The 22,465-nt window shown below is 59.1% G+C and overlaps 1 non-coding gene across 1 annotated transcript; it reads right to left on the bottom strand.

The window, feature by feature from the left end:
- Window positions 1–15,355: 15,355 nt before the first annotated feature.
- Window positions 15,356–15,428, bottom strand: TRNAR-CCU (transfer RNA arginine (anticodon CCU)). Its single transcript has one exon. It is a non-coding gene; the product is annotated as a tRNA-Arg (tRNA).
- Window positions 15,429–22,465: the final 7,037 nt, after the last annotated feature.

Raw genomic sequence — 22,465 nt, 5'->3', positions numbered from 1 at the left:
AGTCCCATCCCCCAGCTGAGCCCTGGAACTTGCCGACACCCCTCATGATACTGCTCAGACTCCCTGCCTGGGCGGGGGTCTCCCCGCTCTGCCGATGGGGAACTGGGGTCTCCGTGTTACAAGGCATCAGAGACTGGTAAGGCCTCTTGAGTTGCTCTCTAGCTGATGTGGGGTGCAGGGAAGTGAGTAGAACCCCAGGGACCCCTGGGAGCAGGAGGACCTTTTCCCCATGACCTCAGCCCCCAGAGGCCACGGGTTTCCCCCAAAGTGCTCCTGTGGGCTCCCAAGAGTCTGGCCTGGGAGAGGAAGCAGGAGCCGCCCACAGACCCCCTCCATGGACTCTGGGTGGCCGGACCCTCCCTGCTGCCTACGGGCTTGGGATCCTCCAGCCAGAGGTGGACACAACCAACACCTCTGACTTCAGACAAGAATGGGCATGGGCGCTTGGGAGGACCTCGCCTCTGTCCACGTGCCCAGCTGCTCTGGCAACCTTCTTGTGCAGAGGAGCTCACTACCTAGCTGGACAGTCCCAGGTAGGAGGCAGCAGCTGTGAACCCAGGCTTGGTCGGGATGTCCCGGAAGCCCCATGGGGTCAGCTCTTTCCCTGCCCAAGTTTCTTAGTGACCTTGAGAAGTGACCAGTCAGAGCTCAGACGCGGGCTTTGTCCAAGGTGAGGCCGGAGGGAGCAGCACCCTAGGACAGGAGCCCCAGGCCCTGGGGAGAGGCCACCTGTCAGCAAGCTCCTGCTCAGTGATGCGCTGCATCTGGCTGAGAATCGGAGAGACTCGTGCTTGGGCCACGTGGGCTGAGTTTGGGGGCCTGGCTGCCCCAGAAAATCAAAACCACATTTTCTCTCCTGGAGCTTCCCAGAGTGTTTTCAACCAGACTCGGAAAACTCATTTGGACAGATGCCGTTTCCACCCAGGAGGATTGGATTTTCCTCGGAATGCCAGCAGGAAAGTCAGCTGGAAGCTGAGCTCAGGAGAGCGGAGAGGGAAGGTCTGGACCCTGGGCAGGCTGCGGGGCTTGGCCTCCCGCTCTGCCCATGGCCACACAGCCTGAGATATGCTTCTTAGCCTGTCTGGGCACTGCTCCTCACGTGGGGGGCTCTGCAGTGATCAGGTGACTGAACACAGGTGGCCCCTTTACACCAGCCTCAGAGCCTGCTTCTGAAATGATGGGGGCTGCCCTTTGGTGGGGACGGCAGACGTGAGTGACCTCTGTGAACAGGGAATTAGTGTCTCTGCACAGAGGGGCAGCTGGGACGGCCCTGAGGCCCTGATACGCCACACCGGGGCTGATTAAAATGAGTGAAATCCAGGGACTTCCCTGATGGTCCAGTGGTTAAGACTCTGTGCTTCCACTGCAGGGGGCACAGTTTCGATCCCTGGTCAGGAAAAACTAAGATCCCATATGTCATGTGGTGCAGCCCCCCAAAAAAAAGCTCACTTAAAAAAAAATTAGTGAAATCCAACCTGTCCTTGGAGAGCCTGTCCCCAGAATAAACCGCTGCAAAGCCGAAACCTGGTGCGTGGTGGCCAGCTACGTGGGCTGGGACCAAGTGTGGAGGCTCGGCAGTGCTTGCTCCCGTGGCCCTGGGACAACTGGTGACAAGGGCCAGGCCAAGGGATAACCAAGTGTGGTCCGTCCACACTCGGAGTATCACTCAGCCATGAAAAGAAATGAAGCACGGACACTTGCTACAACATGGATGCACCTTGAAAACACGATGCTTAGCGAGAGAAGCCAGACACAGAAGGCCACATAATGTGTAACTCCATGTATGCGAAATGTCCAGAACGGGCAAATCCACAGAGACAGAAAATGGATCACTGATCACCAGGGGCTGGGGGAGGGGCATGGGGAGTGACCGATGGGGCCGGGGTTTCCTTCCGGGGGGTAGAAAATTTCCAGAACTCCAGAGAAGTGGTGGCTGCACCGAATTGAGAATGTTCATTTAAAATGGTTAATTTTATGTTATGTGAATCTCAACTCAATAAATTAAAATAGAAAGATTCATGGCAGCCAAGATGACCCAGGTTTGGGGGTGACTCATCCAGACCATTTGTATTGTGGTCATTTAAAGACAAATCTGAACTTTTCCAAAAACTGAAAGACCAAAGTGAGGTCGCTCGGGCCAGGGAGGGCGGAGGCGCACTGGCTGAGCAGAGGCTTCACCGGCCAGGTGGCTGGGTTTCCTCCTAGGCAAGAGGGGACTGAAGCTCAGGTGCCATGTCATACAAGCAGTGGATGCAGGCTTGGCCCTCCCAGGTCGGGGAGTGGCTTTGAGTTTGGAGAAATGAAAGTCCTTGTCAGGGCTGGGCCCAGCAGGAGGGGTGGGGGGCCTGGGCCAGGCCGGGGGTGTGGGCCCAGGATCCCGGACAGCCTTTGGCATTCCTGGGAGAAGCTGGCATGGAGAAGACACTACAGAGGTGCAGGAGGGGATGTGGTCTCCCTGGGGGTGTGGACGGGGTCTACCCAGAGCCAAGGACCGTGGCTCAGAGTGAGGAGCTGGTGCTCCTCGTCCGGGCCCCACAGGTTGCATGCACACATACCCTGTACCCGTCCACGTGGCCCCGTGGGGCCCAGGGGCTCACCCGCCTCCCCAAGTCACCCACCACTCTCTGAGGAAGGGGCGGGTCCCAAGGAGATTCTCCAGGCTTCCTGGAAAGTGCTGCCCATGGCTGGAGTCAGGGATGGGCCCCTCACACAGCCCAGCTGGGCTAGAACCCCAGACACGCCCCAGAAGGGGCTGGAGTGGCCGTTGGTCACCCAGGGTCCCACTCACCCTGCTCCCCAGAGAGCACATGAGGCAAACCCCCCAGTGAAAATCCACATGAGGCAAACCCCCCAGTGAAAATCCACCTGCATACTGTCCCCTCTCATTATTTGTTAGCTATCAGGCCCCATTAACGGTCAGGTGGAAGGCTGGTGCATCTCCATGGGGAGCGGGAAGGCCTTGGTCCCCCAGGAAGTGCTGGCCACAGGCAGTGGCCCCTGGTGCCCCCAGAGGCCGTGGCATCTCAGGAGGCCGTGCTCCTCCATGGCCAGGCCCCACCTTTGCTAGGGCGGGCGTGTGGGGGCCGGGCCCGTGTGTCAGGGGTACGCACAGGCAGCAGCCTTCCTGGGGGAGGTGGGGAGGAGAAACTTTCCAGGGCACTGGTCGCTCAGGCCCATCTGGGTGCTGCCTCTGGCAGGAGCTGTGTGCCCTCTGCCCACCTTTGCACCTGGATGTGATTTCCCAATCTGTGGCGTCGTTGATGATAATGAGAGTGGCCACGGAAAGGAAATCTTCTCCTCCAGCGCCAGCCAAAGTGCTGACACACGTGACCTCCAGGTGGGGACTCTGGTTGTACCCACTTTATAGATGGGGATACTGAGGCTCAGAGAGTTGGTGCGCCTAGTGCAGGTGTGGCTTCAGGACTCCTGGGGACTGCTCAGAGTGAGTTACAAGTCATCTCCATCCTCTCCACCAATCCTGTGGTCCTGCATGTCCCTTGGGGTTCCCATGGCAGAGGCCTGGGACCCCTGGACAGCGAGTGTGTCCCCATCTCCATGCCCCACCCCTGGGCCTGGGAATGGGGAGATCACGATGCCCCTGTCTGTGGGGCTGAAGGGGGATGATGCACCTACAAAACTCTGAGCGTCCGGGCAGTGATTTTTATTTTCACCATCACCCCAGGGCGATTGTCAGAGACTGAAGTTCTCATGGGCAGAATGTGTCCCCCAAGTTCCTGTGTTGAAGCCCCAGCCCCCAGTTCCTCAGGATGTGACTGTATTTGGAGAGGGGGTCTTTACAGACGTGGTGAAGGTAAAAATGGGGTTGTTAGGATGGGTCCTAATCAACATGCCTGGTGTCCTTAGGAGATCAGGACACGACGCGCACAGGGGAGACCATGGAGGACACAGGGAGAAGGCAGTCGTGTGCATGCCGAGGACAGAGGCCTCCGGAGGACCCAGCCCTGCCCACACCCTGATCTCCATGTCCAGCACCGGGACTGGGAGGAGACACATTCCTGCTATTAAGCCCCCCTGTCAGTGGGGCTCTGTTCTCTGGCCACCTGAGCAGACAAAAGCCACTGAAATACTTGCAGGTCAAGTGCAGTGTGACTTAGGCAGCTGTGTCCACACCCTGGGAGAGGTTCCAGAAGCTTCTGTGATCTTGTCTACTCATCAGGGTTCCATGCTACCTGTGCAGGTCCCCCTTTGCAGGAAGCACAGCCTGGACACACACAGTGCCCAGTCTCGCACTGGCCCTCCCCCAAACCAAACCTTGGCATCAGTGCTCTGAGGAGAAGCCGCCCCGGAATGTTCCGCCCTGGCTCCACGCCTGCCGGGCCTTGTGGCAGGCACAACACTGAGGTTCACACTCCTGGTAAGTTTGATACCAAGGTTTCAAGGTTTCTTTCCCCTCCAGAAGCCATTAACGAACTTTTCATGAAAAAAAACCCCAAAACACCCTGTTATTTTTCCCAATGTAAATGTGGAGCCCAGGGTGGTTTCCAACTTTCCACAAACATTTCAGGGGCCTGGGAAGCACGGCAGGCGTGAATGACTCTGCAAGCCCCCTGCGGGCCGCTGGGCCCCCCACTCCCACCAGGCTGGGTCAATATTGATGCAGAGCAGAGGTGGCACCCGCCACGCCTCCAGGGTGGAGGGAGACTGCAGGGTGACTGTGGGGATGCTGCCCGAGGCCCCAGGGCCTGAGCTGGACAGAGCCCTCAGGCTGGGCAGAGAAGGGGGCTGTGGGCAGAGATGGGGACTGTGGGCAGAGGTGGGGGCTGAGGGGAGAGATGGGGGCTGTGAGCTGGGCTGGGGCTGCAGCAACTGCATGGGCACCCGCCATTTCACATAGGTCGATTCCTTTGCTTTGCAAAGCCAAGTGGGGGAGAATTTTCCTAACTTATTTCAATTAAGACTCAAATGATAAAACGTCAATTTCAGGAGGGCGTTCTAGCAGTGAAACTGTCCCCATTTCCCTGAATGCCCTGCTGATCCCAGACACTATAGCAGCCCCTGGAGGCTGATGGCCATGGAGGGACAGTCTCTCCATGGGATGGTCATGGGGCCCTAATCGCGCTTTGGGGCCGAAAAGTCAGAGTCTCACAAAACCCAGGGCCATGAGGTGATGAGCTGGGCCTCTCTCGGTGAGGGGCTGTGTCTCCAGTGTGGACGTGTGTATCGGATCAAGTTCTCACCTTCCTGGTCTGCCCATCACCTCCTTCCAAATCCTTGCCATCGGCAGGAAGAAGCAGCTCTGCCCTGTGGCTGCAGACCGAGGCCCATGGAGCACGCTGTGTGTGAGCGAGCAGGGAGATAGGGCGTTCCTGGAGATGCCCAGCGCACTCTCTGGGGTTCCCCAGCCTCTCCTTGCTTACGACCAGAGCCGGGAGGCTCACCCTCTGTGAAGGCCACCCGCATGTGCTGCTCAAGGGGCAGCAAAGCTTCTTGGGACCCTCCTTCTTCCTTCAGCCCTTCCTTCTGGGAGTGTTACAAAACTCCCCGCTCCCCATGGCCTGTCCCACCGTGTCAGGGCAGACCGGGGCCGGGGGCAGTATCTTCATGGTCCTGTCCAGCAGCAGTCAGCCTGGCTAGAGAGCAAAGTTGGCCGTGAATGGATGAACGAATGAACGAATGAACTTACGATTAAATGGTTTGCTGCAGAGACCCGTGAGGCTTCAGAACCTTTGCTGAGAGAGGAGTCAGCCGGGGAGTGAGCCCACCCCGGCAGCAGCTCCGATTGGCGGATCTCCTCCAGCCTCCCAAGCGGACTTGCCAAGCGTCATAAAAATACCTCAGTGCTCTAGGCCGCCCAGTGTCACACTTACTGCCGGGGGGGGGGTAGGGGTGGGGGTGATAGGTTAAACAAATTCCACTTCAGAATTTACTGTGCCTGCTCGTTATTTCCCTCAGAGCAGGGACCATATTCCATGCAGAAATACCTCCCTAAGTGTCCAAGGGGGAGGGGCCCAGCTCACAGAAGGCAGCTTCCAGATTTTTATATGAACAAAGGTAGCTGTATAAACTCGCCAAAAACAAGTCCTTTACAGAAAGCCGTTTGTGAAACTTGCTTTCCAGTAACCGGTACATAGGGAGTAGAATGGGAACTGCAGCGTGAAATGGACAGAAGCAATTTCATTTTCTGGGTTCTGTGCATATTTGAATTTTTGGAAAATGTGATGGGGATGAAGGGGAGGTGGCAGTGGGGGGTCCAAGTTCAGCTCTGCCCCGTGTGCTGAACCCCCTTGTCGGGAACAGGGGTGCTGGTGCTCACAGCACATGATGTATGGGGCTTCTGTTAGGTTTGGGGTCGCTCTGCAGGGAGCAGGCACATGCGGTGTGAAGGGCTTGGCATGTGGAGTGGCATTTTGGATTCAGGACAAGAACCCACTCCCTGCACCCAGTCAGGTGCCCGTGAGGGCTGGGGTCTTGGTACCACCAGTGTGAACTCACCCTGGCCCCAGTGGGCGTAGACTCAGACAGTCTTTGGTCTCATCCCCTGTGGCACGGCACTGAGGCCAGTCTCAGCGTCTGACCCTCCCACTGTGGCCACAGCCCGGGAGCTGGTCACTCCTGCTGCCATCCACAGGGAAACTGTCACCCACGGTTGTCCCGCCCCTTGGACCTCAGTGGTGGGCCCTCAGCTCAATCACCTGGCAATGTGGGGCTCTGAGACGTGGCCCAGAGCAGGATGGTGCGGCGTGAGGCCGGGGGGTGGTGTGGACCCCGAGGGAGTGTGAGGATGGCAGTGTAACTCTGATTTCCCCCTTCCGGGTGGGGAAGTAGCTGGCAGAAGGCTGGCTTGGGACCTGGAAGGAGAGGCCCGGTGGCCCCAGCACAGTGGTCCCCGACATGGGGGTCTCCCTGCAGTGGAGGCTGGGAGAGCAGAATCCTTGCGGGCCACCCTTCCCTGAGATGGCTGGTGGCCTGATGGTGGGCATGAGTCACCACAGCATGCAGGGCCAGGCTGCCTGGGCAGGGAGGGCCCAGTGGGCGGGGGCCATACCCCTGTCTGGCCAGACGGATCGTGTCTTCACCAGGCGCCTGAAATAGCCCTAGAGGCGTCCAGCAAGGGAGGAGAGTGTGGATACCCAGCAAGATGAATGTGCCCAGAGCTTCGGGCGGCTCTGCCAGGCCAGGTAACCAGAGCCTGGCCTGGGACAGCCCTCTGGCCCTGTGCAAACATCAGGGGGCGGTTGGCTGTCCCCACTCCTCCCCATAAGGCTCCACGTCTTCCTCCCACCCCTGCGGGCTCTGCCAGGCCCTGGCGGGGAACCTGACCAGCTTCTGCCGGACTTCCTGTAACTCCCTACTGCCCCCTTCCCCGGGGCCCTGGGATCCTTGAGGCCCTGCAGGTCCCCAAAGGCCCAAGGGTCTCCCAGGCCACCCCACTTGGGCCTGCAGACTCTCGGCAGGGACATCCAGCCTGGCTCCCGCAGACCCCGTCACCCAGGGCTCCCGTGTCCACCCACGGCTGGGACCTCATGGCTGGCGTCCTGTCCTTGCCCCCGACCCAGCCCGCCCGAGGGAAGGCAGGACCTCGTTGCTCACAGACTGTCCTTCAGGGTGGGACCATGGGGCTGATGGGCTCTTGATACCCATGGGAGAAGGGGCAGGGATGAGGTGCCTGTGTCAGTGTCCTGGGCATGGGAACCACCCCCCACAAACTGGGCAGCTTAGAAGAGCAGCAAACACTGCCTGCAGGTTCTGGAGGCCAGAGCCTGAGGTCAGAGCCCCTCACCCCAGTGTGACTCCCTCTTCCCTCTGTCTGTCCTCTCCGCTTAGAAGGGCACGTGTCAGAGCATTAACTCTCACCCTAATCCAGGACCACCTCTTCTGACTTAATTACATCTGTGAAGACTCTATTTCCAAATAAGGTCTCATTCTGAGGTTCTGACGGATGTGAATTTTGGGGATGCTACCCGCCCAGGGCAGCGCCTACTTTAGCTCAAGCAGTTGATGCCCAGAGAGGTGGGGGAGCCCCCAGATCCAGGCCAACTCCTGTGGTGGGGAGACTGCTCTGGGGAGCACAGGGGCCTGTGGATGGGAGGGGAACACCCAGGCGCTGAGGGGAATGAGCTGGTTGGAGATGGATGCCTAGGGAGCTGCCAGACAGGGAAAGAGGCGTCCAGGGACCTGCCTCCTGGGGGAATGGGGGGTCTGGGAGGTGGGGCGGCTGGTGGGTCCTGATGGACCACGCAGAAAGGCAACCCCAGAGCCCATTCTGAGGTGTGATTTGGCCTGTGATTTTAATAGAGGAAGGGGGGTAGTTGAGAACAGAGCTTCCCTGGGGATGAGGGTGGGAGGTCACAGGTCTTGTTGGGGACGGGAGACCGGCGGGCAGCACAGAGGCATTCTGGGGCCGAGGCTAAACACAGAGGCTGGTCTGTGGGCTGAACGCACAGTAGGTGTTCAGACAACGTCCACGGAAAGCGCTTTGCAGAAATGCCATCTTGATGCTGGCAGAGGGAGACTTGAGGCCGCTGTCTGAGCCTCCGTCCTCCTAGCACACCCTGCAGGTTATGTGCCTACTGCTGGGACATTAAGGACCCAGCCTGGGGGGCACCCACAGAGGGACAGGCGGGCACAGCATCCACCAAGCTGGTCTCCTCGTCCATCAGGAGAGAGGAACGTGGGGGCTGCACAGGTGGGGGCCCTGGCCTGGCTGCAGGGCACCTGGCTGGCCTGCCTGTTCCAGGCCCGACCGGGCTGCCTTGGCCAGCAGCTGCTTCAGGCACAGCTGCTGGCCGGCAAGGCCTGGCCCGAGTCACGCTTCTCTAGGTGACCGCCGCCCCATCCTGCACCCCATCCTGTGCCCAGGTCCAGGCTCCCTGGGGTGGGGTGGACGGGGGCGTCCGGCATCTCGAGTGTGAGGCCATAAATAAGGCTGGGTGCAGAGAGACCTCGGAGGACTTCCTGCTGTAAATTTGAGGTGCCGAGTACTGGACCGTGGTATTAACGCTGAATTTAAAACCTGCCTGTTAACAAGCAGGGCAGCCTGAGCCACGATACGGAAACCAGAGGGCCTTCGGCAGTGCCGCGGACGGACGGGGCTCCAGGCATGTGGGGGCGAGCGCGGTGGTTTCCATGACACTGCTAGGCCGAGGCTGCTTCTGCTCGGGGTGACCGGCTATGCGTCCATGTGGCCCATCCACAGGCAGGAGACCCTCACTTCCACAGGAGGAGAAACGCAGAAAGGTGGGGCAGGTGTTCTCTGTGCAAGCGTCTTGCAGCCAGCATTTCCCCTCAGTGATCTCCGGGTATCAAGGGAGATGGCCTGAGCCCAGCGTGTCCGCAGACAAGGGTTCCAGGAGGACATGATTCCAGGAATGCTGGGAAGCAAGCAGGTTAGCGCCATGGGCACCGGGCTCCGTCCCGTGGGCAGGACTGGGCATGGCCCGGAGTTGCCCTACCCTGGCAGACATTAAGAAGACATGGGGTGGGCTTCCCTGGTGGCGCAGTGGTTGAGAGTCCGCCTGCCGATGCAGGGGGCACGGGTTCGTGCCCCAGTCCGGGAAGATCCCACATGCCGCGGAGCGGCTGGGCCCGTGAGCCATGGCCGCTGAGCCTGCGCATCCGGAGCCTGTGCTCCGCAACGGGAGAGGCCACAACAGTGAGAGGCCCGCGTACTGCATTAAAAAAGAAAAAAAAAAAAAAAAAAGACATGGGGAGAGGACGGCTGTGTTAGGACGGAGGCAGAGGCTGGGGCACGTGGCCAGGAGCCCAGGACGGCCCAGAGTCACCAGGAGCTGGATGAGGCAGGAAGGATCCTCCCCTGGAGCCTCAGGAAGAATTCAACCCTGTTGACACATTGATTTTTGACCTGGCCTCCAGAGCTGTGAGAGATTAAGTTCCTGTTGTTTTAACCCATTTGTGGTCCTGGGTTCCTGGACCCTTGTCTGCACTGGTTTCCTGCGGCCTCCTGGTTGCCGGCAATCTGTGGTGTTCCTGGCTAGTGGCCGCATCCCTTTGGTCTCTCCATCCATGACCGGCTACCTGACTGTCCCACATAGTAGAGGAGGTTCCCGTAGGGGTTGACTCTGTCCTGATTCTGATGGACCACAACCCCCTGGGGAGGAGAGAGAAGCTGGTGAATGGAGAGAGCAGGAGTGTGGTGCCTGGCGGGCCTGGGGAGCTGGAAGAAACCATCTCCATGATTGACCAGCTGGGTGTCCATGAGGCCAGGGACACGGCTCCTTCCCCCTCCGGCCAGTGGCCTTACTCTCCTCCCACCGTGGGTCAGGAAACCCCAGGGCTTGTCCTGCCCCTGCCCCTGGCCCACTCTCCGCGGGGATCACAGCTCCTGGGCCTCAGGGATGACGCACTTCTCTCTGCTTAAATATACCAACTGGCGGGTAGCGTGGAGCTGGGTGCATAGTAGGTGCTGAAAGACACCTGTTAACCCAACTTATCTCCCCAATACTTGTTCAGACGTGTGCGCACTCAAGGAGGATGTTGTCAACACTGTTTGTCTTGCTGGACCCATGGCCACCTGTGCCACTAGTGACCTACTTTTCTTCAAAATAAATCCACTTGAGCTTCAAGCCTGTTTGAAAGGAGGTTTCCTGAGGCAGGTCTGTGATGCTGGTGGAGTTCTCTTTCCGGTCCACACACACTGGAAGAAGCACAGACCTGCCGGCAAGAAGGGTTCTCACCCAAGGCCCCTGAATCCTCAGTGTGGGGCCCATTGGGGGGCGATGGGGGAGCCACACCCTTCAGCTCACCCAGAGCACGGTGGGGGCCATGCTGGGAGGGACAGGGGAGCTGGCTAAATCGGGTGGAAAATCAGTCTTCAGGGCTCCCCGGTGGTCACCGTGTCCCCAGGAAGGCGTGGATTACCTCGGCACTGCCAGGCAGTGTGTGTCTGTATTTCCCAAGGTGATTGGATAGCCGAACAGCTGCTCTGGAATCCATACTTTTGGGAAGGCAGCCCAGGGTCACTGCAGAGCGCTGGGAGGGGCTGCCCTGGGTCCTGGGACGCATGCGCTCAGGCCACCGTTCTGGTCCTGGCCGTTCGGCCTTGGGGTGTCCCACCGATGTTGCCCAGTCCTGGGAACAGGCTGTGCGGAGTCCCACCTCCCTGCCTTTGTCCATGCCGTTGTCCTGCCCGACAGGCCCTCCCCACAGTCACAGAGTGGGGCGTGGGGGGTGGAGGGTGGGTATCTGAGGTGGGAAGGGCCGAGGGGCCTGCTCAGCTCCACCCCAGGCCCAGGGCCCAGCTCCAACAGTGTCCAGGGAGGACAGATGGCTGTGGCCCACAGGGATCCTGGGGCTGGGCTGGGCTCTTCACGGCTCCCAAAGCTCACAGGAGCACCGCACAAGGTAGATGCACACGTACAGACGTGCACACACGTGCACAAACTGTCGTGCTCGTACACACACAGGGACGTGCACGTGGACATGTGTGGTGCTCATACACATGTAGGTTGAAGGCACAGGTTCATACATGTCCTCTTTGCCCGCTCATCTGCCTGTGAAGCAGGTGCTGGGGTCTTCCTGCTCGGAAGCCCCACCTCTCCTGAATCCACTCTGTGTCCGGACCCCTAGTGGCTCCTCGTGGGCTGTTCCAACCTCCACTGGCTCCAGTGCAGTCCTGACTGCGCTGAGGACACAGAGCTGCAGGAGGAGCTGGCCGGATGCTTGGGGAGTGGAGGCTGGTGAGCTGAGCCTGGCCCAGGGCAGCGGTCTAACTGTAACTGGAGTCCTAGTGGCCGGGGGCAGGGGGAGATGCTGCTGGCCAGGAGTCCCTTACTCCACCTGCATCTGACGGGTGTTTAGGGAGACTCTACTGTGCGCTGGGCTCTGAGCAGCTGTGCCAAGAGGCGGGGCCCTGGGTCTGGGGTGAAGCTCTGTCTCTGAGCACCTGTGAGGTCCTAGGTGCCGTGACCCCGGAGGACCCTGGGGTGAGCAAGATGGGCAAGGGCTGCAGGGACGGCCAGTGGCTGGCTTGAGGGACCCCACCCACACTGCAGGGCCCCCAAGGGAGCTCCTTCTTACTTGATGAGGTGTGGGTCCTGGAGACCCACCCAGGCTGCACTTCTTGGAGGGGGATGCAGTGGCCCGAGGGCAGAGATGGGCCAGGGGCTTGGGATTCCTCTGGGCCTGACAGTTCTCGTGGGCTACCATTCCCAGCTCCGGGAGAGGTGGGGACCGAGGTCTAGATGCCCCACCCCAGTGGCAGCCTGAGCTCCAGTGGGTGTTTATTCCCCTCCTGGCCCCTCCCCAGGTCGGTCCACAGAATAGGATGGGTGAGCTGTCCCTTTAGGGTGGGGATCTGGGTGTGGGCTTCAGAGCTGGTGGCCCCTGGCCCTCTCAGCCTCAGTCTCCCTGTCTGAGCAGTGGGGTGGCACGGAGCACTGTACACACTGTCCAAGTTTAGGGACAGTGTTTGGGGGTGGCACAACCCCACCAGTCTCAGCGACGGAGACGGCGCTCTGGACAGCTGGCGACCGCTCCCACGGGGAGGCTGCTCTCGGCCAGGGCTCTGGGCTGTGTGTATTGGGGCTGGGCCCACTCTCTGTGGCTGCGTCTGCTCGGAGCAGCTGGGCAGGCCGGCCGCTTGGGCCGGGTTGGCAGAGGACAGAGGTCTCCTGGGCCTGGGGTGGGACAGGGGGGCACATAGCCCTATCGGGGTCCCTCAGGCCTCCCATGAGCTCCAGGACCCCCAAGGATGCCCCAGGCCTTAGGTCACGAGGACAGGCACATTCAGAGCTCTGGTCACCCATCAAAGTGAGTTGTCCTTCATCGAGGTGGAGCTCACAGGGCGTGGCCTTTCGTGGCATCAGGTGTGCAGTGTCCGTCACAGGTGTGGCCGTACTGTGTTCCTTCCCGTCCTTCTGGGGGACTCTCCGTGGCACTAGCCCAGCATTCAGTCAAAACCCTCTGTGGCTGGTTAGCTGGATCCACCTGGTAGCACAGGGCTCTGGGCCTCATTCCTGGAGCCCCCGTTCCAGGAGGGGGAGGGGACGGGGCGTACTGGTGTCCTGTGGTTGCTGTAACAGATCGCACGAACTCAGTGCCTTAAGACAGTGACATTTTATTCTCTCGCAGTCTGGTGGTCAGGAGTCCCACACAGGCTGAAATCACGGGGTCTGCTGGGCCGGCTCCTCAGAGGCTCCAGGGCAGAATGGTTTCCTGCCTTTTCCAGCTTCTGGAGGTGCCACGTCCCTGGCTCAGCTCCCTCCTCCATGTTCACTCACGTCTCCTTGGCCTCCTCGTCCACTTCTGAAGACCTCTGGGATGACACTGGGCCCACCCAGATAACCCAGGGTAATCCCGTCTCAGGTCAGCTGGTGGGCAAATTCGTAACACGGCCCCGGGCCCCACGTGGCAGGACCCCAGGGACCCCACCCTCTGTGCTCTCTGTTCCCAGTGCAGCCCATTGGGCCTTGGCACCCCTCGGAACCACCAACCCTTCCCCCAACCAGGCCCTGCAGAGCTGTCCCCACGCCCAGAACCTGCACCCAGGCCAACAGTGTCGTCGGGTGCGGTCCACCCCCCAGCACACATTTCAGCCTCACACGAGTCGTATTGATGGTGGAATTCTGTTGGGGATGTTAAGGGTTGAATTGTGACCCTCTAAAATTCCTGTGTTGAAGTGCTGACCCCCAGTACCTCCAAGGGGGACCTCATTTGGAAACAGGGTCATTGCAGCTATAGTTAGTGAAGGTAAGATGTGGTCATTCCCAAGTGGGGCGGACCCTAACCCAATGGGACTGGAATCCTTCAGAGAAGGTTGTGGACACAGCGCACTCAGGGAGAGCGCCTGTGAAGACTGTCAACTCATTGCCCGGCGCCCAGGAACCGCCAGCAGCTGGATAGAGGCCGGGACAGATCCTGCAGTGCCCCCAGGGGAGGCCCCTGCACTCCTGTCCGCCCCAGGGGCCACTTTTGGAACTCTGACATCCGAGGCAGGGCCCGACCACCTGTCTAAACTCCAGGCAGGGTCACTGTGGGGCCGGGCGCCCCCTCTTCCCCAGGTCCAGTAGAGGGAAGTGAGGCACAGGCAGCGACATGGTTCTCTTTGGCAAAGGGCCTCAGGATTTGCAGGGGTTGAGACTCCCAGCCCCCGAGCCGAACTCTGCAGGAGACCCGAGACTGGTGCATCGCTCCCAGGACTGCAACGCTGGGCACTTGAGAATCGGGCAGAGCCCAGTGCGGAGGGTCCCAGGAAAGAGCAAGCAAGGCGCAGGCTGCAGGGACCCCCGGGCCTCCCCCTCTGTTGGGGCCCCAGCCAGGGCTTCTGAGGGGCCGCTGGCCGTGGGAACTGTGTTCTTGTGGCGCCTGCTCCCCGCCCAATGTCGCCCCAGGGAAAAGTGGTGAAGAGGAAGACACCACCGAGACCACAAGCCTGGAACCCCCAGGGCCTGGGGCCTTGGAGAGACAGGCATGTCTGGAGCGTTGCTCAAATCCACGGGCGTGCGTGCTTCTGTGTGCGCATCGGGTGGGGGGCCGGGCCGACAACCTCGGGAAGCAGGGTCTCCCTGCCCAGGGACCAAGACGCTCCCAAATGCCCTCAGGAATGGGCCCTTTCATAAAATCCTCAAGGCTTCAAACATTCTTTAAACTTTAGTCATGGTGGTGGCCAGGATCCGCCTCTCTGGCCAGCATCCTTCTGTGATGAGCCCTGGATGTGCTCCCTGCGGCTGCCCCCAATCCTGCCCTCTGTCTGCAAGGGACACCTGGCTGGTCCTGGTGTGTGTTACCCTGTGGCGGTGACCCCCCCCCCGTCTTCAAGAACAGGTTACAGAACCTCCTTTGGAAAGGCCACTCTTGCTGGTGGTGACCGCTCACATCTCTGTGGACACAAACGGGCAGGTGGGGAGGCAGTGGGGTGTGCGGAGTGCCCGGGTGCCTATCTGGTCTCTGCCATTTACCAGCTCGTGACCTTGGCCTTGCCTCGGTGCTCTCATCTGTAAAGCCAGCCTCCTGCCTGTTTCTGCTGGGGATGAACTTGGCTGACAGGTGAGAAGTTCCTGGAATGTGATCACGGAGGCAAAGGGCATCATTGTGAGTGCATTTCCATCTTTGCTCTGCCTACCGGGAAGCTCGAAGCAGAGGGTGTGACCCACCTCAACTGCCTTGGGGGCTCTGGGAACTCTCTGGACTTCTTGGTTTCTTTTGGTACTTCCTCTTCCTTTCTTCACTCATTATTCATTTTTTTATAATCACTTTTCTTAGATTACTTAACCTGCAGTAATATTTACAATTTCTTTATTATTTTTTGAAACATTTATTTGTTTGTTTGTTTGGCTGCTCCGGGTCTTAGTTGTGGCTGGTGGGCTCCTTAGTTGCGGCAAGCAGGCTTCTTAGCTGTGGCATGTGAACTCTAGTTGTGTCATGCATGTGGGATCTAGTCCCTGACCAGGGATCGAACCCGGGCCCCCTGCATCAGGAGTGCAGAGTCTTATCCACTGCACCACCAGGGAAGTCCCAAGATTTGCCATTTTAAAGTGTAGGATTCATGGGCTTCCCTGGTGGTGCAGTGGTTGAGAGTCCACCTGCCGATGCAGGGGACACGGGTTCGTGTCCCAGTCCGGGAAGATCCCACATGCCACGGAGCGGCTGGGCCCGTGAGCCATGGCCGCTGAGCCTGCGTGTCCGGAGCCTGTGCTCCGCAACGGGAGAGGCCACAACAGTGAGAAGCCCGTGTACCGCAAAAAAATAAAAATAAAGTGTAGGATTCAATTGTTCTTAGGATACTCACTACAGATACTGGAGTTGGGCAACCAGGATCACAATCCGTTTTGAAACACCCTAAAGGAAACCCCAAACCCCTCGGCCATCGCCTCCTCAGCCCCCATCCCTAGACAACCACTAATCTACTTTCTGTCCCAGTGGATTTCCCTGTTCCGGACATTTCATAAAGGGACAATCGTACGGTGTGTGTCTTTCTGTATCTGACTTATTTTACTGAGCGTGATGTTTTTGAGGTTCATCCGTGTTGTAGTGTGCGTCAGTACTTCCTTTTTATGGCTGAATCGTATTCCATTGTGTGGATAGACCACATTATGCTCATCCATTCCTCTGTTGGACATTTGGGTTGTTTCCACTTTGGGCTGCTGTGAATCACGCTATGAACATTTGTGCACAAGTTCTTGTGTGAACATATGTTTTCAATTACCTCAGGTGACTACCTGGAAGTGGAATTGCTGGATCTCATGGTAATCCTGTGTTTAACCTTTGGAGGAAGTGCCGTACTATTTTCCCTGGTGGCTGCACCATTTCCATTCCCACCAGCAGTGCACAAGCTTCCATGACCACATTCTCCCCAACACTCGTCATTTTCTGGGGTTTTTTTGTTTTGTTTTGTTTTGTTTTTTGCGGTACGCGGGCCTCTCACTGTTGTGGCCTCTCCCATTGCGGAGCACAGGCTCCAGACGTGCGGGCTCAGCGGCCATGGCTCACGGGCCCAGCCGCTCCGTGGCATGTGGGATCTTCCCGGACCGGGGCACGAACCCGTGTCCCCTGCATCGGCAGGCGGACTCTCAACCACTGCAACACCAGGGAAGCCTGTTTGTTTTGTTTTTTGATCCTGGCCATCCTAGTGGGCGTGAGGTGGTATGTCATAGTGGTTTTAGTTTGCATTTCCCAGATGAGTGATGATGTCGAGCATCTTTTCATGTACTAACTGGCCATTTGTGTATCTCCTTTGGAGAAATGTCTATGCAAATCCTTTACCCAGCACTTCCCTGGTGATGCAGTGGTTAAGAATCCACCTGCCAATGCAGGGGACATGGGTTTGAGCCCTGGTCCGGGAGGATCCCACATGCCACGGAGCAACTAAGCCTGTGCACCACAACTACTGAGCCTGTGCTCTAGAGCCCATGAGTCACAACTACTGAGTCCGCGTGCCACAACTACTGAAGCCCACACTCCTAGAGCCCGTGCTCTGCAGCAAGAGAAGCCACCGCAATGAGAAGCCTGCACACTGCAACGAAGAGTAGCCCTCGCTCGCTGCAACTAGAGAAAGCCCTCATGCAGCAGTGAAGACCCAACACAGCCATAAAAAAAAAAAATCCTTTACCCATTTTTTAAAGTAGGTGATTTGTCTTCTTATTGCTGAGTTGTTCGAGTTTTCCCTATATTCTAGACACTACTCCTTTATCAGATACATGACTTGCAAACATCTCTCGATCTGTAGGTTGTCTTTTCCTTTTCCTGATGGTGCCTTTGCAGCACAAAAGTTTTTAATTTGGTGAAGTCATTTATCTATTTGTTTCTTCTGTAGCCTACGGTATCTTTCTCGGTTTTTTATCCGAAGGTATTGGACACATTTTGCAAGGTGCTCGAGTCCTTCGTGGGTCTTTCCCTGAGGGTGGTGGGGACGGCGGGCTTGGCGTTGGGTACACGTTGTGGTTGTCAGCAGAACCCGGGGAGGCCGAGGCAATCAGGGAAGGCTTCCTGGTGGAAGAGGCTGGTCCTTCATGCTGCAGTGTTGGGACCCAGCCTCTTCAGCCTGGCAGGGTTCCCTGGTGTGGAAGTGGGACACCAAACCCTCCTCCACGTGTGGTGCTGTCTTCCTCTCCTCCACCTGCCTGCCTTCCGAGCCCCACCTTTCTGAGCCCAGCCCTCGAACAGTGAGCAGAGGACGCGGGGCTGGAAGCACACAGGGTAATTAATTCTGACTTACAGAAGCTGTATTAAATTGGATAGAAACTGGCGAAAATAGGATTAGGAGGGAAGCTGAGCCAAGAGCAAACAGAAGGAAAACTCCCAGGGCCGGGCAGCCCAGCAGCGCTCTCAGAGGCAGGAGGTGGGAGATGGCCTGGACATTTCTGGGCGATCGCGTCATGTCCGAGGCTCGGCCTCCCCGCGCCGCCCCACCGGAGGGCTGCCAGCCCCGGCCCGGGGAGATGGGAACGCGGCTGCTCCCCTCCCGGCGACCGGCTTATCTGTGCTGAGCTCACTCAAGTCCGAGGATTAATTTGGAAACAATTAAAATTCTGTGCAAAACAAGCCACAGGCTGGGCTGCCAGGGGGTTGGCACGCACGGCACGGGGCCCTTTCGCCACCAACGCAGAAATCTAATTAGTGTGGGATTAAGTCGGCCACAAATCAGCAAGCAGGGGACCGCTCTCGGAAGGCAGCTGAAACCCAGCGAGGCACGCCGTGCAGGGCCGGCGACAGACAGGGCAACGGCCCGACTGGGCTGGCGTCTCCAGCCCTGGCCGCGCAGACGGCTGTGCCCACAGGCACTGCCTGGCCCCTCGGTTCTCCCGCTGCCCAGCCCACAACCCTTGGCCATTAGCACCCGTGTAAACGGATGGCAAAGCCATCTGAGTCCCAGGCAGAAGGGGCAGGAGGGGCTGAGGTCACTGCAGACTGCCCGGCACTGGGTCTGGCTTTTGCAGCTGTGCTTTGCTGGAGTACATCACGCACTGGCTGGTCTGTTGCTTTCTCTTTAACTGCATTTTTGGGGTTTGCGGGGACCCTGTCACTCTTTGTTGGGCCACTGAGATGTTCACGGTTGTTTGGCTGGTGTCTGGAGGGGCCAGGGTTTGGCTGAGATGCAGCAGAGCCCAGCACTTTCCCAAGGGCGTGTCGGGTGGGTCCTCAGGTCACCTGTCACCCAGGTGTGTGAGGTTGGGGCCGGACCACCGTGCAGACACAGCCAAAGGGATGCCGGAGCAGCTGTCCTGGACCAGCCCTCCTGGCAGACTCTGGGGGCCATGGCAACTATTCCCCATGTCCTGGAAGTCAATGGGGGCAGTGGCCCTCTCCAAGGTGTGGTCGGCACCTGCCCTGCACTGCACTTGGACACATCACGGGTGTGTGGAAATCATTCTGCTCCGTGTATGAGAACCCCAGGCAGCCGTGTGTCCACCCTGCCGAAGGGGTCCTGACTGGGGTAGAAACCCTCTGAAAGCACAGACCCTCCTCCCAGGAAAACGCCTGCCCGCCCATGGCTTCTCTGTTCCCTCAGGCTCTCCACTGTGTCCTGGGCAACCCCTGGCCAGAAAAACAGCCTCTGCACCAGGACTAGCAAGGCGGATGCAAGTACATTTGTCTAAGGGCTTTTGCAGCTCTGCTCTCGCCCTGTGCTCAGAGCAGGGCGTGTGCACGTGTTTGTGAGCGTGTGAATGCGTGAGCCGCCGAGTCGGGGGCCAGTGGGCCGAGGATCTGTACGCAGATGTCTCCCTCCCCCTCGGGGACTTGAAGGCACCATCTCCGGGGGGCTTTCCAGGCATGGTGGATGAAGGCTGGGGGTGCTCTGGAGGGGGAATGAGCAGTGGGGGACCCGGGGCACCCTGTGGTGCCGGGTTCTTGCCTCACCTCCAGAGGCCACACAAAGCCAGCGGGGGACGCTGCTCCTGGTGGCAGGGGACCAGGGCCTGGTGACATCACAGCAACTGGAGGCGGGTGAGGAGGGATCCTTCACCAGTGAGAGATGGGAGGTTGGGAGGTCAGGGCAGGAGGACATCCTTGGACTCCCGTTTTGCGTTTTGCATGTGCTAATGAGTTTGAACTCTGGCCCTGGCTCCAGCCTGCTGGTGGGGTCGTGCTGGGAGGGGCTGCATTATCAGCAGTCCCGGGGGCTCCAAGCGAGCGTCTACTGGTCCCTCTGCTGTTTGGAGCCAGGGCACACCAGGAACTGATAGATTAACGTGGCCAGCAGCCCCTCCCCGGCAGGCCGGCCTGGCGCCAGGGGGGCAGAGGGCGGACCCAGCAGACGTTGCCCGCAAGCTGGGAGAGGTACCCAGTTAGCTGGGGTTTGCGGGCCGGCTGACGTGGGAGCGGGGGGGTGGGGGGGGACGGCACGGAGGCCTCGATCACAGGCTGGAATACTCCATCTGTGACCCAGTGTTCCCTCCATCCAGAAGGAAAACGGCTACACCATCGAGACCTCCACGTTTTGCTTCCAAGCCGCGTTGTTGGAGGTTTTCCGAACTTCCACCAGTGGCTTCTGTGCCCAGAGGCCTGTTTAGGGGCGTGGCACAGAAAGTTGCATGTCCCTCACCCTGCAGTGACCCTCACCGGGGTTTCAGGTGATCTGAACACACTTCTGCTTCTGGGCGAATCCCTAGCAAAGTGAGGGAAGCGGGGTTTTCCTGGCTGGAATGCGGGGTGCAGACAGGGGTTCTGGTGGCCGAGGCCACCCTGAGTGGCTGACTGGCAATGGGGTACGGGCAGCGGGCGTTGTGTTGAACTGCATCCAGCCCCCTGACTCTGATCAAGGGGCTCAAGCTCCAGTATGGTCCTCCATCCCAGACTGAGCTTGCTGGTCAGAACCCCAGAATCAGGGTCTCCACATGTCCCTCGGGGTCTGACTTACCACTCACCCTGCCCAGCCCTCACTCCAGCCTCAGCTAGCTCCACAGGGACAGGCCACGCCCTCGAAGGCGTCCTTTCTCCCCCACCCTCCACCACCCCCAGGAGCGGGCGTGGCGGGCTTCCTGCCTGCCCAGTGCAGGGCGCCTGGCCACAGGATGATGGGGATGGTGTCCAGGGAGTGCAGCTGTAGGGGCCCTGGTGAAGGTGAGCCCATGGGGAAGGGTCTGCTCTCCCTCCCTGGGGACCAGCCAGGGTCCCTGCCCCCAGGGCTGGATGAGGAGCGATTTCACTTCCTGATCTGCCTGGAAAACACCCTGGAGTCCACTTGGCAAGCAGCCGAGGCACCTCTGCAGGACGTTCCTTCCACTTCTAGCGAGAGCAACTGGGCCCGGGGGCCCCACCCTGCTGGATGTGTGGGTGGAATTCCCTGGGGTGAATCATGGGTGCCTGGCTCCCAAAGTGATGGCGCAACTCTCAGCTCTGCGGGGCTAGGGGTAGGGATGCAGAGCTGGTGGCCAGGCAGCTTCCCGCAGTGGGCAAGGGCCCTTCATCAGGACGTACTGGGCCAGTGACGCTGGTTCCTGCTTCCTGGGGGGACGCAGTGCAGCTGGGGAACCCCGAGTCCTACCTCAGGGCATCTGGGTTGGGCAGGTGGCTCAGATTAGACCACTTTTTGTCCCTCAGCCCTGAGACTGCAGCTGGGGCTGGAGGCTACTGACCCTGAACGTTGACTGGCAAAGTTGAGGCCCAGCTGCGGAGGACCCAGCCTGGTGGAGAAGCTGCGGGGATGGTCCTGAGCAGCAGCTCAGTCAACGCAGCGGGCAGGCTGGCTGGCTGGGCGCTGCAGGGCCCTCCCCAGGTTTCCTCCCTGTCGGACCTGCCCCACCACAGTGCGGGGATTCCACTCCCTGACCAGGAAGGCCACTGGGGAGGTGGGCAGGACCTGCCTCCCAGCTGGTGCCCCCAGCCGATCCCGGCTGTCTCGGAGCCTCAGTCTTCACATGTGTGAAGTGGCCTCACCTACTTCCGGCCTTGCTGAGCTTGGCTCTGCATCCCGTGTAGAAAGAGCGCCGTGCCCCGTGCGTGAGGAGTGGTCACTATGAATATTAATTAGGAGGCAAAAGAGACAGGAGTCAGAAACACTGGGTTTGAGTTGCAGCCCCACCCCACCAAGCGGGGGTGACCCTGACCTGACACGAAACCTGTTTCCCCATCTGTAAAAGGGGGCGGCAGCACCCAGCATCCCAGTTGACGTGGGATCCAGACTCAGTGGAGACTGGAGTGCTGGGATGGCGTGGGGCCTGGTGGGAGAAAGGGCCTCTGTGCCCACCCCTAGGTCACAGAAAGATGCAGAAGCTCCCATGGCCTGGCTTCCAGGCAGGGAGCAGGAGGACACGATGGCATCGGCAGGTAAACTGATCCCATGGGTGAGGGCTCGGCTGGGCGCAGCTCACCGGCTGGGATGCCCGGCACCCCTGAGAAGGCCACCTTTCCTGGGGCATTGAAGGCCAGGGTTGCCATGGACACGGCTGAGGGCCCAGGAGGCGCCCTCTGAGGAGCGGTGCAGGCAGGGTGTCTGTGTCGCTCAGGGAGCAGGATGGTGGCTGCTGGGCAAGGGTGAGCCCGTCTCTGTGCCCCAACCCCTTTGAGCAGCAGCACAATGTGGTCAGGACGCGTCACCCAAAAGGATTTGGCAGGTTTCCCACCTACATTCCCCCAAACATTCAAGCTTGTTCCGATAGAAAACCAAATGCAAGGAGCCAGTTGGAAAACATCTTCAGAGGACAGTCTCCTTTTCTTTCTTTCTGAAATGTCAGAGCCATTAACTTTTTCCTCGTTTTGGTGCGACCTTCCTAAGGTATAGCATGGTCGGCTGTCGGACAACCGGGGCTCAGAGGGGCTACTTGAGTCTGCTGACCGTAAATGTGGCCAGTCCAAGTAGAGATGAGCCGTCAGTGTAAAATACTGGCCAGATTTCCAAGACCTAAAAAAAGAACGTACACGGTAGATCTATGTAACAGAATAATATGCAGCCATAAAAGAGAATGAAGCACTGACACAGGCCACCACATGATGAACCTTAAAAATGTGATGCTCATGGGGCTTCCCTGGTGGCGCAGTGGTTGAGAGTCCGCCTGCCGATGCAGGGGACGCGGGTTCGTGCCCCGGTCCGGGAAGATACCACATGCCG

This window comes from Pseudorca crassidens, chromosome 15, assembly GCF_039906515.1.
Source record: "Pseudorca crassidens isolate mPseCra1 chromosome 15, mPseCra1.hap1, whole genome shotgun sequence".
NCBI classification, from domain to species: Eukaryota; Metazoa; Chordata; class Mammalia; order Artiodactyla; family Delphinidae; genus Pseudorca; species Pseudorca crassidens.
The sequence above is the reverse complement of the archived record's forward strand: the minus strand, read 5'-3'. Positions and strand labels throughout refer to the sequence as shown.